The sequence below is a fragment of the Rhinoderma darwinii genome, chromosome 10 (genome assembly GCF_050947455.1).
Source record: "Rhinoderma darwinii isolate aRhiDar2 chromosome 10, aRhiDar2.hap1, whole genome shotgun sequence".
In the NCBI taxonomy this organism is placed as follows: domain Eukaryota; kingdom Metazoa; phylum Chordata; class Amphibia; order Anura; family Rhinodermatidae; genus Rhinoderma; species Rhinoderma darwinii.
The window spans coordinates 11,458,511-11,476,474 of NC_134696.1; positions in this window are offsets into that span (position 1 = coordinate 11,458,511).

A 17,964-nucleotide genomic window follows, 5' to 3' on the forward strand; every position below is an offset into this window, starting at 1 on the left:
GGAATTTTTTAGAAATGTAAATATTATTTTTGGGATACTTGTAAAAAACTTTATTTTCCTTTTTAAAATTCAGTTTAGAAGTCCCCCGAGTGGACTTGAACCAGCGATTATTGGATTGCTCAAACGATCCACTGCAATACTAACGTACTACAGTATATCATGATTTTTACAGCCACCTATGAAGCCCTGCCGGAGAACAAAGATGGCAGACCCCTCATTACGCCCCCGGGCTGCCATGATAACCATCGGCATCCCGCTATAGCATCGTGGGGGCACAAGGGCACGTCGGTGGGGGTCGCCCCTCTCATACTAATGCTTTAGATGCTGCGGTCGTGATTGACTGTGGCATCTAAGGGGTTAAACGGGAAGACTCAAAGAGATTTTTGATTCTGTCCGTTGCAGTGAGGTGTTGGCTATATTACACAGCGAATACCCACTAAGTATGGAGCGAGCTCAGCCCGTGATCCCGCTCCATACTTTCCCTTAACGACTGCCAAGTACATGTATGAGGAATCTTGTTAAGGAGTTAGGGTATGTTCACACGCAGTGGTTTCAGACGTAATTCGGGAGTTTTAAGCCTCGAATTACGCATTAAAAAACACCCATAATATGTCTACAAACATCTGGCCATTGCTTTCAATGGGAATTACGATGTTCTGTTCCCACGAGCCTTTATTTTACGCGTCGCTGTCAAAATACGGCGCGTAAAATGACGGCTCGTCAAAAGAAGTGCAGGTCATTTCTTGGGACGTGTGAAGGTGTTTTTCATTGACACCATTGAAAAACAGCTCCAAAAACGTCCGTAAAGAACGCCGCGAAAAACGCGAGTTGTTAAAAAAAGTCTGAAAATCAGGAGTTATTTTCGCCTGAAAACAGCTCCGTATTTTCATACGTTTTTGAGTTTGCGTGTGAACATAGCCTTAAATGTCATTTTGTTGATAATTGTTTCAGAGTTTTTATGTTCATCCTGTTTTGATCATTTTGTTCTGTTCCAGATGTCACAGCGGCGGTTCTAGGAGGATCTTGTCTCTACCGTTCGTGAAATCACCCGGAAACAACTGGAGCATGCCCATCGCGCCTGCAATGTTCTGGCACCCAGGGTGACATGTTTATCTTGCAATGTGTTTATCCAACCAGCGGACAACGTCCTCAAATTTATTATTAATAATAAAAGCTGTGGCCGACCCCACTTTACCCCACATCTTGGTCTGGGTCTCAGTTATTTCATATAAATTTTAGAGGTTGTGTTATATGGGGGTGATGCCATCATTGGTCCTGTCAGTCTTGTTTTACCAAATTTAATCCCCTGTGATACAATGCCGTCACCCAAAACAACATGGAAAAATCAATGGAGGGGGTAAATACTTTTTATTAGCACAGTATAACAGATGACCTTACATTGACCTCTGTGAAAAAAGACGCTAAAATGTCACTACATCAATGACTTGTGTTCTGGGGTCTGCGAAGCCCATAGCAGATATAAGTTCATAGCTGATACTAAACCATGGCAGCTCCAGAGCAGAACTGACCTTACTGTGACATCATGATGACATCACGGAGCTATGATGTCACAGAGAGATAATGAGAGGTTATAAATATTCCCCTGACAGCTGCGCGGTCTTACTTTCTGTGAATTGACACAGAGCGCGATTTTCTAATTGATTGGCGACTTTTCATTATTATGGAAATCAATGGACTGGGATTCTTCACCATCTTCTTGGCCTTTTGGTGTGTGGCCTGGCTCTCTGGTAGCTACACACTGACTGTTATCAACAGCCATGCCCCTCCACTGATGTACATCAGGTAAGATGGAGAATTACACGACTTTTATAGTTTGGGAATGTATAAGGTAATTACTTAAATAAGGAGGAAATTATCTAATTAACAAAATGGCTTCCATTACCCAGAGGGGCCGCAAGAGGACAGAGAAACGCATCTCCTCAGTCCTATAGATTATTATCTGACTGCTGATTATTAAGATAAAACATTTCTGACAATTTTTCTATATTATTTAACATTGAGCGTTTTTCTTTTTCTTTTACAGTGAAACGGGAAATTTCTTTCCCGAAAATATCCTGTTTAGAATAGGATTCATAGGAATGGCCATTGCCTGTAAGTAAATATCACGGAAGTGATTATAATATGCTCTTACTTCTGGGGGATGGCGGGTTATTATAAAAAGTCTTATATCTGATTATATTACTCTGGGGTCAAACCTACATTTATTTTTTACAAAAATGTGATTACTACGTCAGTGAGAGATGCAGGCCGGTTGCTAGGGGACTCATTGCTGGACAAGACTGTGGTTGTTAGGTAGTGTATCCCTAGCAACCAGACTGTCAGACATGACTCAGACTTGGCATCAATCGCACCCTGCCCCCATCTCAGCCTGCAGTAGTAATCAAAATTTTCTAAAAAATAAAAATAAAGTTTTGTTAATTTCAACTGATAATAATTGTCCGGATTAGACGATGCAGATAAATGTTCCCGTCCATTATTGAAGGTTTCTTGTTGGTTTAGCGTTTGGTCCGCGTTTCATAGATGTTATTAGGTTGTTTTACACGTGGTACAGGATTAATTCGGCTCATTTGCTCTTTTTCAGCTCTGGGCCTGACGTTTCTACACTATAAGTACATCATGCTCCATGCTGAAGCCTTTGGGGATCGTCAGGCCTTGGTTCAAAAGATCCTCCTGGCAATTGGATGGTCATCATGCGTCGGGACAGCCATGATGGCTACATTCTCGGTTAGTTAATAAATGTTTTACGTTAATAGGGTTGTCCCATCTTCACTAAATAGGGACCCGCTGGCAATTAGCTAATTACTGTAGGTCCGGCAGCTGAAGCCCTGGTGATCATGATCAGCGGTTATCACCGAGTGGCCACACACTAAAGTGGTATTACATGGCTTATTAGAATGAATGGACGGCCATGTAATAGATGTGTGTCCTCAATCCCCCAAGAGCAGAAGCCATTTTTTGTTAGTGGCTTTCTGCTCTGTCTAATAGGGAAGCAGGAGACCCCCCTCTATATCCATTATGTCTCTGGGGTTATTATATCAGAACACGTTAATTAGGATTTATTGGGAAGTTCTGAGGGTAAATTAGTGATTAGTTCCATAAGATTTGCTCTAACCTCTGTCTGCTTGTTTTCTAGACCTACTATTATCCAATAACTCACCGGATTAATGCTTGCATTGCATTCGGGTTTGGCAGCCTTTACAACCTTTGGCAGTCCATACTACTCTACAAATTGTCCGAAAGCCGAAACTTCATCAGCCATTTCAGACTGGCGTCCTGCATAATGGCCGTGACCTTAGTGGTTTCATGTATCCTTTCTTAAATAATATTTGAATGGAATCCAACCGTCCTTGTCTTTAGGTTCACATGTAGAAAACTTCAGATCCTGAGGTGATCATTTCCCTTCATTTTCTGATCTCTGCCGTCAGATGGCGACATGCTGGTGTAACACAGCGTCATCTGGTAACATTGTTCAGCTTCTTGCAGGAAGATGCTGAATAGAAAGCAGCGGTACTGTCATTGCTATATATGTATTATATTAACATTTATCTTACATAAAAGTGTAGTAAATCCTATAAGACACTTACTAAACATAAGAAACTTTATTTTCCTATATAATAAATTACCAGTCATTGGAAATAAGGTATCCGTATACACCCACCTGTGCGCTGGAGATCAGTGTGTAAAGGTATGTACAGTATATCTCATACATAATATCAAGTTATTGACATGCTGAGCTGCTGGTACAAACCAGTCGATGTAAAATTCCTTTAATCCGGTATTAATGAGATTATTCTGGATTATTGTATAGATTTTATTTGTACCCCTAGATGCCGTTCTATAGGAAAACAATTGGACCTATAATCTTTGTGCTCGTTCTCAGCACCATGGTGATCGTGACGTCCGCAATGTAATGGATATGGTGTCATATGACAATGGGTCAGGTCCATTTTGGCATCGCCGTCAGTCACATGACTCCATGTAATAAACATTAATGCGGCAAAACCTCGGCTGGGGCGGAAAGTTCTTGTTTTGCGCAATTTTTTCTATATTAATTTTGATATTTTTTTAACAGATCAGTGAAATGACATCAAAGATCATAGAGTGGTCGATGTTGGTCCTCATTCTGGTGAATGTATTGAGCTATTATCAGAATATGCAGGTCAGTAGACGTCACCTCATTATCACCTCGTATACCTGACCTCGTAATAACATTATTATTCATCTCTACAATCATGGGGTTTATAATGTGGATATTTGTTTCTTTTCTTAGAGTTTATCTATAACAATTACCTGGAAAAGCTTCACCATCTCCAAGAGCGAGAAGAACCATTTATAAACAATGGACAATACAGATGAGGTGGAATGGCACGTCACAGCCGAGCAGGAACTTCTCTGGGAACATCCTAAACTGCTTAACTCCAGAGATGGCGACCAATCCACCAGCTCCAACCTTTCTCCCAAATATCATCTTACATCAGGGAGAAAGAGCTACAAGAACCGTTTATGACCAGCGGACTCTACAGCGAGGTGGAATAACAAGTCACAGCCGAGCAGGAACATCTCAAACTGCAAAGGCTCTGGAAATGCCACGAAATCTACCAGCTCCAACCTTTCTCCAAAAAACAACTTACATCAGGGAGAAAGATCTACAAGATCCGTTTATGACCAGCGGACTCTACAGCGAGGTGGAATGGCACGTCACAGCCGAGCAGGAACATCTCAAACTGCAAAGGCTCTAGAAATGCCACGAAATCTACCAGCTCCAAGCTTTCTCCAAAAAACAACTTACATCAGGGAGAAAGATCTACAAGATCCGTTTATAACCAGCGGATTCTACAGCGAGGATAAATGGCACGTCACAGCCGAGCAGGAATATCTCAAACTGCAGAAGCTCCGGTTATACAACCAAGTGCCGAGACATCCACCACCTCCAACCTTTCTCCCAAATATCATCTTACCACAAGGAGAGAGAAGCAGCGGACTGTTTACTATCCTCATGGTCATTGTTTGTTGGCTTATAAAACGGTTTAGTAAAGTCATTTTCTACCACCTGAAACCTGTTTTTGACTTTATTACTGTCAATAATAATAATAATAATAACACTGAGTCTTCCATAGATCTGTCCTCATGAACCTGGAGGAATAAGAACGTCTCAATGTTTTTGTAGCAAAATTCAGATTTATGAAAAATATAATTATATTTTTTACACTATAAGACGTACATTTTATCAATAAAAAAATCTTGCTACAAAATGTGTACACGTGATAGTCCGGACTCAGGGGAGCCTGGCGGCCCCTTATTAAACCTAATGAGAGGCCCCCCTTTAGAGCGAATAGCGTGGGGGACACATGGGATCACTTCGCACCCCCTTTTACCCTTTTTTCTTCTTTCTTTTCCCTTATTCTGTTCCCTTGTTTTTCCTATATTCTGCTTTTCCCCCTATTTTGTCTTTTGGTGTCTTCTCACACCCCTTCTTTGGGGTGTGGCTTTACGGTATTTACCTTGTTCTAGAAGTTTCCTCAGGTTTGACCTTGTGACCAGGCAGATGTTGGCAACAGTCCAGGGATTGGTTTGAGGAGCTGAGCGGCGGGAAATCCTGGAGGATAAAAGGATGTCTGGTCCGATCAGCAGATTGTCTGAAGAAGCTGTTTGAAGCAGCCCCGCCCACCCTCCCTTGTTCAAGGACAGAATTCCCGCCCACCCTCCGTTGTTTAAGGACAGAATTCCCGCCCACCCTCCCTTGTTCAAGGACAGAATTCCCGCCCAACCTCCCTTGTTCAAGGACAGAATTCCCGCCCACCCTCCCTTGTTCAAGGACAGAATTCCCGCTCACCCTCCCTTGTTCAAGGACAGAATTCCCGCCCACCCTCCCTTGTTCAAGGACAGAATTCCCGCTCACCCTCCCTTGTTCAAGGACAGAATTCCCGCTCACCCTCCGTTGTTCAAGGACAGAATTCCCGCCCACCCTCCCTTGTTCAAGGACAGAATTCCCGCTCACCCTCCCTTGTTCAAGGACAGAATTCCCGCCCACCCTCCGTTGTTCAAGGACAGAATTCCCGCCCACCTTCCCTTGTTCAAGGACAGAATCCCCGTCGCGGAGTTTGTTAGTGGGTTGTCTCGCAGCTAATGCTGTGTGGACAAGTGCTTGTTTATTGGACGTTTCATTATTGGACATTATTTATTTAATTATTTATTTATTAATTCATTCAAGTTGATTATAAAGATTTATTAATATTTTTATGTTACCCATAATGAACACCACAGCCTTTTACTTCCAACTATATTGTATGCTTGACTTTTATTTAAAGAGGCTCTGTCACCAGATTTTGCAACCCCTATCTGCTATTGCAGCAGATCGGCGATGCAATGTAGATTACAGTAACGTTTTTATTTTAAAAAAACGAGCATTTTTGGCCAAGTTATGACCATTTTTGTAGTTATGCAAATGAGGCTTGCAAAAGTCCAAGTGGGTGTGTTTAAAAGTACAAGTCCAAGTGGGTGTGTATTATGTGCGTACATCGGGGCGTTTTTAATACTTGTACTAGCTGGGCGCTGTGAAGAGAAGTAACATCCTCTTCTCTTCAGAACGCCCAGCTTCTGACAGTGCAGACCTGTGACGTCACTCACAGGTCCTGCATCGTGACGGCCACATCGGCACCAGAGGCTACAGCTGATTCTGCAGCAGCATCAGCGTTTGCAGGTAAGATCGACTTACCTGCAAACGCTGATGCTGCTGCAGAATCAGCTGTAGCCTCTGGTGCCGATGTGGCCGTCACGATGCAGGACCTGTGAGTGACGTCACAGATCTGCACTGTCACAAGCTGGGCGTTCTGAAGAGAAGAGGATGTTACTTCTCATCAGAGCGCCCAGCTAGTGAAAGTATTAAAAACGCCCCGATGTACGCACATAATACACGCCCACTTGGACTTGTACTTTTAAACACACCCACTTGGACTTTTGCAAGCCTCATTTGCATAACTACAAAAATGGTCATAACTTGGCCAAAAATGCTCGTTTTTTTAAAATAAAAACGTTACTGTAATCTACATTGCAGCGCCTATCTGCTGCAATAGCAGATAGGGGTTGCAAAATCTGGTGACAGAGCCTCTTTAAGGTTTTTGAGGGGTTGCGAATGTTATTCCATGATCTGTATGATCGATGGTGGGCGGGGAGGGAATTCGATCACGATGTGAATATTGCATTTAGCTTCCCGTCAGCGGCCAGACACACCACTAGAGCCTGTGGAGGATGGTAAACTATTAGACCACCAAGGAGACAGCAATTTACCTTTTCCTTACCCAAGACCACCAGGGAACCAAATACTGACCCTCTATGTAATACACGGATGTGCTGGTTCCACCAGAGAGACGCTCTTTATAGATGAGGGCTGTGGCGTAGCTATAGGGGTCGCAACTGCAACCGGGCCCCTAAGCCTGTCTGCGCCGAGTCACTCACAGCACAGTGCAGAGGAGAAGGATCCTCCACCCATCGTGGGAACGGGGATAGGTAAGTAATTATGTTATAAGTCTTCTATTGGGTACATACTTATTGGGGCATTATACTGGGTATTGGAGGGGGGGTTATATGGCAGCTGCTGAGGGGGCATTATACTGAATGAGACAGCGATGGGGGCATTATACTGTAGGGGGGCATTATACTTTATGTGGCCAGCTATGGGTGGCAATATACTGTGGGGGCAGCTATAGGGGCATTATACTGTTGGCGCAGCTCTAGGGGGCATTATAGTGTGAGGGGCAACAATGGGCGCATTATACTGTAGGGGTCCAACTATGGGAACATTATTCTGTGGTGGTCAGCTATAAGGGGCATTATACGGTGTGGGGGCTGCTATGGGGAGCATTATACTGTGTGGGGGCAGTTATGGGGGGCCACTATACTGTGTGGTGGCATTATACTGTGGGGGCATTATAGTGTGGGGGCATTCATAGGGTCTGTTGGGCAAGCTAGCTGGGCATTGTATACCCTAGTCTGTCTGGCTAAAGGTCTCCCAGTGTTTTCTAGTTCCCAGTGTTACCCGTTCCTGCTGCCTGTGCCCTGCATCCCGTACAATCGTTACCTGCTGTGAAAGCCAAGTCGTGTCTTCCACTGCATCCGCGGCGTCACCTGCTGTGAAAGCCAAGTCGTGTCTTCCGCTGCATCCGCGGCGTCACCTGCTGTGAAAGCCAAGTCGTGTCTTCCACTGCATCCGCGGCATCACCTGCTGTGAAAGCAAAGTCGTGTCTTCCGCTGCATCCGCGGCGTCACCTGCTGTGAAAGCCAAGTCGTGTTCCTGCCACTGTCTACATTGCCTCAGGTACCCGTTCAGAACTATAGACATTGTTTTGTACCTTGTTGGCCAGCTGCTACCCCGCTACGCGGTACGGCCCAGTGGGTCCACACCCTGTGCCGTGACACCCAACAAGTGAAAATCCACTTCCTGGTTGGTGCTTGTTTGGCCAAGTTTTCTCAACTCATTTACATAGACTTAACAAGTCTTGCGTGAAAAATGCAGTCCGCACGGAAGTGCTTCCGTGTGGCATTTACTTCAATGGGTGCGTGATGCGTGAAAAACGCCCAAAGAACGGACATCTCGTGACTTTTTCGCAACGGACTCACGCAGCGTAAAAATCACGCACATGTCTGCACGGCCCCAATAGGTCTGTGTGATGCGCGTGAAAATCACGCGCGTTGCACGGACGTATATCCCGCTCGTCGGAATAATCCCTTAGCATAAATAAATGGGGGGTGGCATCACATCATCATGATCTACAGGGATTGGCCAGTGATCACATGGTAGGGGGGCTATAGAGCTCCCTATAAGATAGTAATGCCCTTCGTCCTCTTTGGACCCTGCAGCTTGGCGTCTTTCCCTCCCCCACTCCCTCTCTTGATTTGACTCCTTAATGACACGACCAATTTAGTTTTTTTTATTTTAGTTTATTACTATTTGTGGGGTGAAATTAGCAACAAAAAAAAAAACAGCAAATGCACCATTTTCTGGGGGATTTCGTTTTTACGGCGTCTATTGTGCAGTAATAACTACATGTTCACTTTATTCTACGGATTAATACAATTCCTGCCTCGCTGCCGGACAACTGTCTCGCACTGAAAATATGATCGCACTGTGTTCGGTCCGGTACTTGCGCCCGAAATACGTCCGTCAATTACGGACGTAATGACCTAATGACCTCGTGTGAACATACCCTCATAGTTCGGACTTTTGCAAACGCGGCGATATCAGGACTGCAAGGACCCATTGTCCACCTAATTTGCCCAGGACCTTATACCATCCTTCTTTAAATAAAACACCAACACCTTCTTTATGGAAATGTGGAAGTGGCCACAGCTTTATTATTATTTACAACCATCGACATGAAGACATATATATATTTCTTTCTCTCCTTCTCCTGAAATGCCGATGCTCCCTGTACTCCATCAGGCATGTAGGGTGCTAACTCTGTCTTCTTTGCCGTACTTTCCGCCAGCTGTGACATCTACAAAAGAACCAGAAAAACACCAGAACATAACCGTAGAAAATTTTTTAAAACCAAAACCAACACCACAAGGGGAGGGAGGGCGGGTGTTTCTCCCGCTGCAGCTTGAAGGTAAGAGGGCGTTCTGCCCCAAACCCCAGCCTTATATCTCCTTAACCAGGCCCCTCTTACCCCTTGTTCACCAATCCTGGTCCTGGGCATTATTTAAACGTTCCATCCTTCTTTAACCCCTCGCAGTCCCTGACACTCTCCCTAGACGCTTCAGTGTCTGCAAGACTGCAAGGACCCATTGTCCACCTTACCTGCCCAGGACCTTATACCATCCTTCTTTAAATAAAACACCAACACCTTCTTTATGGAAATGTGGAAGTGGCCACAGCTTTATTATTATTTACAACCATCGGCATGAAGACATATATATATATTTTCTTTTCTCTCCTTCTCCTGAAATGCCGATGCTCCCTGTACTCCATCAGGCATGTAGGGTGCTAACTCTGTCTTCTTTGCCGTACTTTCCGCCAAGGAGGGGAACTGAGAAACCTACTCAGTCCCTCGACCACCCCCACCAAGCAACGCCAGTCCTCTCTCGGCACCATCCAACAAATCTAACAGAAAGATATCGAGCCCAATATCATTGAGGTGTACCCCATCCGGCGCCAGCAAATCTGCATTATCCCCTTCCAAGGATTGGTGCCGCAGCCCAACTCCACCTATCAAGCGAACGAACCGCGACACCCGCACATTAAGCAACCTGCGCACTCTCTCCAACGCTGCCAAGTTCCTGGCACCCCGCCACACCGTCCGCGCCACTATCTCAGACCATACCACCACGCAGCGAGCGAACAGATCCTGTAAACGCGCCAAATCTGTCCGAATTAATGATAACAACTCGGCCATTTTAACTTGGCCGATATCATTCCCCCCGGCGTTAATGATCAGGACAACAGGTCCGTCAGTGTGCCTCGGAACTGCCACTACTTCTGGCAGCAACTGCACCCACCGTAGTCCCTGGACACCTCTCCAGTGGACGTCGGCCTGTGAGAGGCCCAAATTCGGACTCAACGGCCTCCGTACTGCTCGGACCGCCGCCCAATACACATATGAGTGCCCCAGGATCCACACCTGGGGGCGCCGCGACCCTAACAAAAAGAGAAGTCGAGCTAAATTCCAGGTCAAATGAGAGAAAGGATACAGACAGGAATAGCATAACACGATACCCGGAAAGAACCGAGGAAGGAGGGGAGGGGGGAAGAGAGGGAGGGGAGGGGGGCAACACAAGGGGGGAAAAAAGAAGAACTAACAGAGGGACCACCATAATTAATCACACTTTAAAACCAAATCCGGTCGCACATACGACTTATAGCTATTCGAACACCATCTACCCAAACGCATGATAGCCACTGAATCCGTGGCAGCGCCAATCCTAAACGAATGCGTACCAAACTCGCCCGGTGGCAGCCCCAGGTATTTCAGCCCAGCCTTAAAAACCACCTCAAATTGAAAGCGCGACAATGCTGAACCATCTTGATGTATCAAGAATTGAGCCCCGGCCGCCCGGACAGACACAAATTCTTGAACCAACCTTACTAGACAATCCTGGCCTCCCATCTTCCCAATCGACAACCAAGCTCCCCTCCCTGCCGTATCTGTTTTTGACCTCCGAACGCAGACCCGGAGGGAATCACCCAACACCACCAAATCAGATCCGAGAAGCCCACCGCGTGTGTTCACGCTGGGTGGAACCAGCTCACTAACCCGCAATGTGGCAAAGAAAGCCAAAGAAAACGCTGCGCCAAACAACGAAACCTCATATTTATCCCGGCACACAAAACGGATAGAAGCCGACCCAGGAGCGCAAAGGATACCGGACGCCACGTGTCCCTGGAAAACGCCTCTTTTCTCCACCCTTTCAAAGACTGCCTAACGACAAATTCTTTTGTAACATCTCTACATCCCCACAATTTTAACATAAAGGCCACCCCTGCTAAATGTTTACCTGCAGTGACCGCACTGCAACCCTCCTGACGTAATTGCACCAAACTCGTAAGGGTGATATCAAGGTGACAACCATCCTGTGATGGAAAATTACCCCCCGCAATCTCCAACCACCGATCCCACGCTCTGCAATGACTCTTCCAAGTCGCTGCCACCACAGAACCTCTCAACAGTCTCATAAGTTGTCCTCGACCAGGGCCCATAAGTGAAGGGGTGGGGACTCCCCTTCTGCCAAAGCTGCCGCGTGCAATTCCCGAAACCAGGACATCTGTGAACGAGACAAAGCATCGGCCATCACATTATGAACTCCCGGAACATGTTTCGCCCGAAACCACACATTCAGCTCCAAACATTTCAAAACCAACCATCGTAATAAAGCTAATACCGGCAATGAACTAGACGACAAACCGTTCACCGCGTGCACAACCGCCATGTTGTCTCTCCAGAATACAATCCGCTTATTCACCATCACGCTACCCCACAAATCTATAGCAACTATAATAGGAAACAACTCTAATAACGTCAAATTACGTACAAAACCTAACTCCCTCCAATTCGAGGGCCAAGGGGACCTACACCAACTTCGGCCTAAAATTGCTCCAAAACCATCACTCCCAGCTGCATCCGTGAACAATTCCAAATCTATATTAGACAACTCAGCGTCCTGACAAACCGACCTCCCATTAAATGAACTCAAAAACGAATGCCAGACAAATAAATCCTTTTTCATCCAAGAAGTTACCCGGATGAAATGATCCGATTTCAATATACCCCTAGTGGCTAATGACAAACGCCGAGAAAAAACACGACCCATAGGAATTATCCGACAGGCAAACACCAGCAATCCCAACAACGACTGTAACTGCTTTAATGTCACTTTTTTAGACCCCATGACCTGGTCAACCTGGGACACCAAACTTGCCAATTTGTCATCAGGCAAGCAAAAAATCATCCGTACGGTATCTATTTCAATACCCAAAAAGGACAAAACAGTTACCGGGCCCTCAGTTTTTTCTTCTGAAATAGGTACACCAAAACGAGACATCACCTGTCGAAACACCCGCAGCAACGTGCTGCACAACCCAGAGTCCCTAGGGCCCACAAAAAGAAAATCATCCAAATAATAAATGACCGAAGCAAACCCAGACTCCAAGCGAACTACCCATTCTAGAAATGAAGCAAACATTTCAAAATAACTGCACGATATGGAACAACCCATGGGAAGGCACATATCAACATAAAATGCACCGTCCAAACAGCAACCCAGCAGGTGAAAACAGTCCGGATGAAGCGGCAGCAACCGAAATGCCGCTTCAATGTCAGACTTAGCTAAAAACGCGCCCTGTCCTGCCGCCTGCACCAACCTCACTGCAACATCGAAAGAAGTATACGAAACCGCCGCATCCGCCCTGGAGATCCCGTCGTTAACCGATCCACCGCGGGGAAAGGAAAGGTGATGAATCAACCTAAACTTCCCCTGCTCCTTCTTTGGAACTAAGCCAAGGGGGGAAACTCGTAAGTTTGGATACGGCGGCTCGCGAAATGGATCTGCCATCCACCCCAACTCAACTTCCTTTGCCAATTTTAGACGCGCAACACCGACATTCTCATTGATCGACTTCAAATTGTCAGCCAATGACAATGTTGCAGAATATTCAAAAGGGATCTCAAAACCATAGGAAAAGCCACTAGTGAGCACCTCTGCTTCCCGTCTCCTGTGGTACCGCTCAAACCATGGGCCCATCTCGAGAACGTCCACCGGCGTTCTCCGCTGCGCCGGAAGGAGGTGCCTTGGCCGGCTGCTTACCTCTCCGGAAACACCTGAGCGCCGAATGAGCGCACCCACAGATGGAGCATTCATGTCGGAATTTGCACGTGGCAAAGAACCGACAATGACCCTCGTTGTAGAGCCAGCAGGCTCCCGTGGGCCTAGCGGCCGCAGCTCCAGGGACGGGGCCTGGCGCTTCGGCCGCACTGGGAAAGGGGCGTTGTTGTCTGCTCCCTTGCGCTAAGATGAGCTGCAACCAAACATCCGTTGCCTTTGTCGCCCAACTAATATCCGGCGACACAGCCAAACGACGCCTAAATTCTTCATCGTAACGCCACCAGGCTGCACCTCCGTGCAGCCTGTGGGCGCTGAAAATTGTGTCAAAGTAAACAAACAACTCGGCCCCTTTTACGGAGTAGCGCTGGCAAATAACATGAGCCAGTGTAGCATAACACTGTACCCAGTTGCCAAAAGTTTTCGCGACCTTAACTTTTTTATCTGAACCTCTCTCAAATACCCGCTCCTTATCGACAGTCACCTGCTCCACAGAGACCAAGGACCAAATATCCACAAATTCATTCCTCATAATTTTGTCCTTGATCTCCGCTGACAAATGAGTCCCGAGAGGAGCGACCCCACAAAACAAAGAATCCCGAAACTTTAGACTAGCTAAAGTATTTTCTCTCTCAGAGGGGAGCCTAGCCCCCCCTGGTGGCACAGAGGGAACTGACGTTCCCTCGTTCACATTCAAACCAGCCACCACGGCTTTTAAAACAGAAATCAGATCCGTACCCGATGCCTTAGATTTATTAAGCCATGCGTCACCGCAGGCCGACTCACCGCTCCCAGAGGTCCCACCGACTCCAGAGGGTCCTTCAGCCACTTGCCGCGGCACTGGAACCATGGCCTGAACCTCCTCCACCGACCCGGCGGGAGGAACAACCTGGGACAGCTGCTCACGATCCTCCGACAAGTGCCGCACCTCCCGGCGTCGACTGTGTCCCTGCGGCCGTGATGATCTCCGCGAAGACCTCTTCCGCGACTCCGATGAGGCAGATGCTGATGACGCTGACGAGGAGGAGAATCCTTCGCTGGATGACGAGGAAGACCGCCGACCATGCCTCTTCGCGCCACCCGATCTGCGACGTCTGCGATGGCCGTGGCGGCGATGTCTTCCAGAACGACGTTTCCTCCCTCGCCTGGAACGCTCCCTCACCGAACCTACAGGAGAAAAATTAGATGAGGCAGGAGAAGGGCAAACCGGACCAGACGTTCCCCTGACCCTACACTCACTAGAACAATCCCCACCCGGCCTCGACCCCTGCTGGCAGGGGACCGGAGGAGACCGGGGGTGAGAAGCAGCAATGCCCCAATCCGATCCACTCCTTCTCCCATCCGCCAACAGGGATTCCAGCCAGACAGGCCCCTCCAAAGCCACCCGCTGTGCCACCTGCCGCAAAAGATCCTCCACCATCAGTGCAAGACTGTCCGCCGAAACGACAGGAAAAAAGGCTCTGAATCTCCCAGCTCCACCAGAGGATGTTTCTCCTGCTGCAGCTTGGAGGTAAGAGGGCGTTCTGCCCCAAACCCCAGCCTTATATCTCCTTAACCACTCCCCTCTTACCCCTTGTTCACCAATACTGGTCCTGGGCATTATTTAAACGTTCCATCCTTCTTTAACCCCTCGCAGTCCCTGACACTCTCCCTAGGCGCTTCAGTGTCTGCAATTATACTAACTTATATGTTGTTTAACATTACTTTAGGGAAAAAATGGGAAGAGGGAATTTTTTAGAAATGTAAATATTATTTTTTGGGATATTTGCAAAAAACTTTATTTTACTTTTTAGGCTATGTTCACACGGAGTATTTTGGTGGAGGAATATCTGCCTCAAAATTCCGTTTGGAACTTTGAGGCAGATATTCCTCTCCCTGGACGCCGATTTTCGCGGCGATTATCGCGCCGTTTTTCGCCCGCGGCTATTGAGCGCCGCGGGCATAAAACAGCGAGAAATACGCTTTCTCCTGCCTCCCATTGAAGTCAATGGGAGGTCAGAGGCGGAAGCGCCCGAAGATAGGGCATGTCGCTTCTTTTTCCCGCGAGGCAGTTTTACTGCTCGCGGGAAAAACACGCCGACGCCTCCCATTGAAATCAATGGGAGGCGTTCTCGGGCCGTTTTTGCCGAGTTTTGCGACGCGGTTTCCGCGTCAAAAAACTCGGCAAAATACCCCGTGTGAACATAGCCTTAAAATTCAGTTTAGAAGTCCCCCTAGTGGATGATTTATTTGCTTATATTCTCTGTATGAAATTACATTGTGAATTATCAAGCAGGAGGCCAAATTACTAAGATATGTAATATGTGAAAGTGATGATAATGTTTAAATGATTTAGTTTCGTGCAGCAGCAATCTTGTCTGGAGTTCTCATCTTGGTTCTTTTGTAGTGAATAGGAAAGTCATTGTTCCTTTAATACAAGTAATGTTGATTTCGTATGTTTTATCTTTGACCTTGGTTCCCATGTGAAGTTGGATAGGGCGTGAGATGGGGGGATGGCAAGTATGCGTGAGGGAAGGTCTCCCCCATCTCCACGAGGACATTCTGTCCAAAAGAGAGATAAGACACTTGTAAACATAATGTGTGAAGAATTATAATGATGTATCTGGGATGTATTTTATTGTATGCTTTTTACTGAATAACAAATACTGTTACATTGTCTCTGATTGGTTTACCTCAAGCCGACACCCCTTCTGAATTTCAGTTTAACAGTTTGAGTTTGGTAATAAATCCTTCAGAGGAGCATTTTGAACATATAAGCGAGTCTGTGTGTTTTCTTCTCCTCTCTCGATATATATCGGTGAAATATCCTAATTAGGATACTGACTAATGGAGTCTGGCCTTGAGAGTCTGTTGGGACTCGTATAAATTTCAGTCTAATATATTTTGAGCGATGGACTTCCACGACAACTTGAACCAGCGATTATTGGATTGCTCACACGATCCACTGCAATACTAAAGTATTACAGTATATCATGATTTTTACAGCCACCTATGAAGCCCTGCCGGAGAACAAAGATGGCAGACCCTTCATTAGGGCCCCAGGCTGCCATGATAACCATCGGCATCCCGCTATAGCATCGTGGGGGCACAAGGGCACGTCGGTGGGGGTCGCCCCTCTCATTCTAATGCTTTAGATGCTGCGGTCGGGATTGACTGTGGCATCTAAGGGGTTAAACGGGAAGACTCAAAGTGATTTTTGATTCTGTCCGTTGCAGTGAGGTGTTGGCCATATTACACAGCGAATACCCGCTAAGTAAGGAGCGAGCTCAGCCCGTGATCCCGCTCCATACTTTCCCTTAACGACTGCCACGTACATGTATGAGGAATCTTGTTAAGGAGTTAGGGTATGTTCACACGCAGTGGTTTCAGACGTAATTCGGGAGTTTTAAGCCTCGAATTACGCATTAAAAAACACCCATAATACGTCTACAAACATCTGCCCATTGCTTTCAATGGGAATTACGATGTTCTGTTCCCACGAGCCTTTGTCAAAATACGGCGCGTAAAATGACGGCTCGTCAAAAGAAGTGCAGGTCATTTCTTGGGGCGTTTGTGGAGGCGTTTTTCATTGACTCCATTGAAAAACAGCTCCAAAAATGTACGTAAAGAACGCCGCGAAAAACGCGAGTTGTTAAAAAAAGTCTGAAAATCAGGAGTTATTTTCGCCTGAAAACAGCTCCGTATTTTCAGACGTTTTTGAGTTTGCGTGTGAACATAGCCTTAAATGTCATTTTGTTGATAATTGTTTCAGAGTTTTTATGTTCATCCTGTTTTGATCATTTTGTTCTGTTCCAGATGTCACAGCGGCGGTTCTAGGAGGATCTTGTCTCTACCGTGCGTGAAATCACCCGGAAACAACTGGAGCATGTCCATCGCGCCTGCAATGTTCTGGCACCCAGGGTGACATGTTTATCTTGCAATGTGTTTATCCAACCAGCGGACAACGTCCTCAAATTTATTGTTAATAATAAAAGCTGTGGCCGACCCCACTTTACCCCACATCTTGGTCTGGGTCTCAGTTATTTCATATAAATGTTAGAGGTTGTGTTATGTGGGCGTGATGACATCATTGGTCCTGTCAGTCTTGTTTTACCTAATTTAATCCCCTGTGATACAATGCCATCACCCAAAACAACATGGAAAAATCAATGGAGGGGGGTAAATACTTTTTATTAGCACAGTATAACAGATGACCTTACATTTACCTCTGTGAAAAAAGACGCTAAAATGTCACTACATCAATGACTTGTGTTCTGGGGTCTGCGAAGCCCATAGCAGATATAAGTTCATAGCAGATACTAAACCATAGCAGCTCCAGAGCAGAACTGACCTTACTGTGACATCATGATGACATCACGGAGCTATGATGTCACAGAGAGCTGAGAAGTTGGGAATTCCCCTTGACAGCAGCAGAACTGACCTTACTGTGACATCATGATGACATCACGGAGCTATGATGTCACAGAGAGATAATGAGAGGTTATAAATATTCACGTGACAGCTGCGCGGTCTTACTTTCTGTGAATTGACACAGAGCGCGATTTTCTAATTGATTGGCGACTTTTCATTATTATGGAAATCAATGGACTGGGATTCTTCACCATCTTCTTGGCCTTTTGGTGTGTGGCCTGG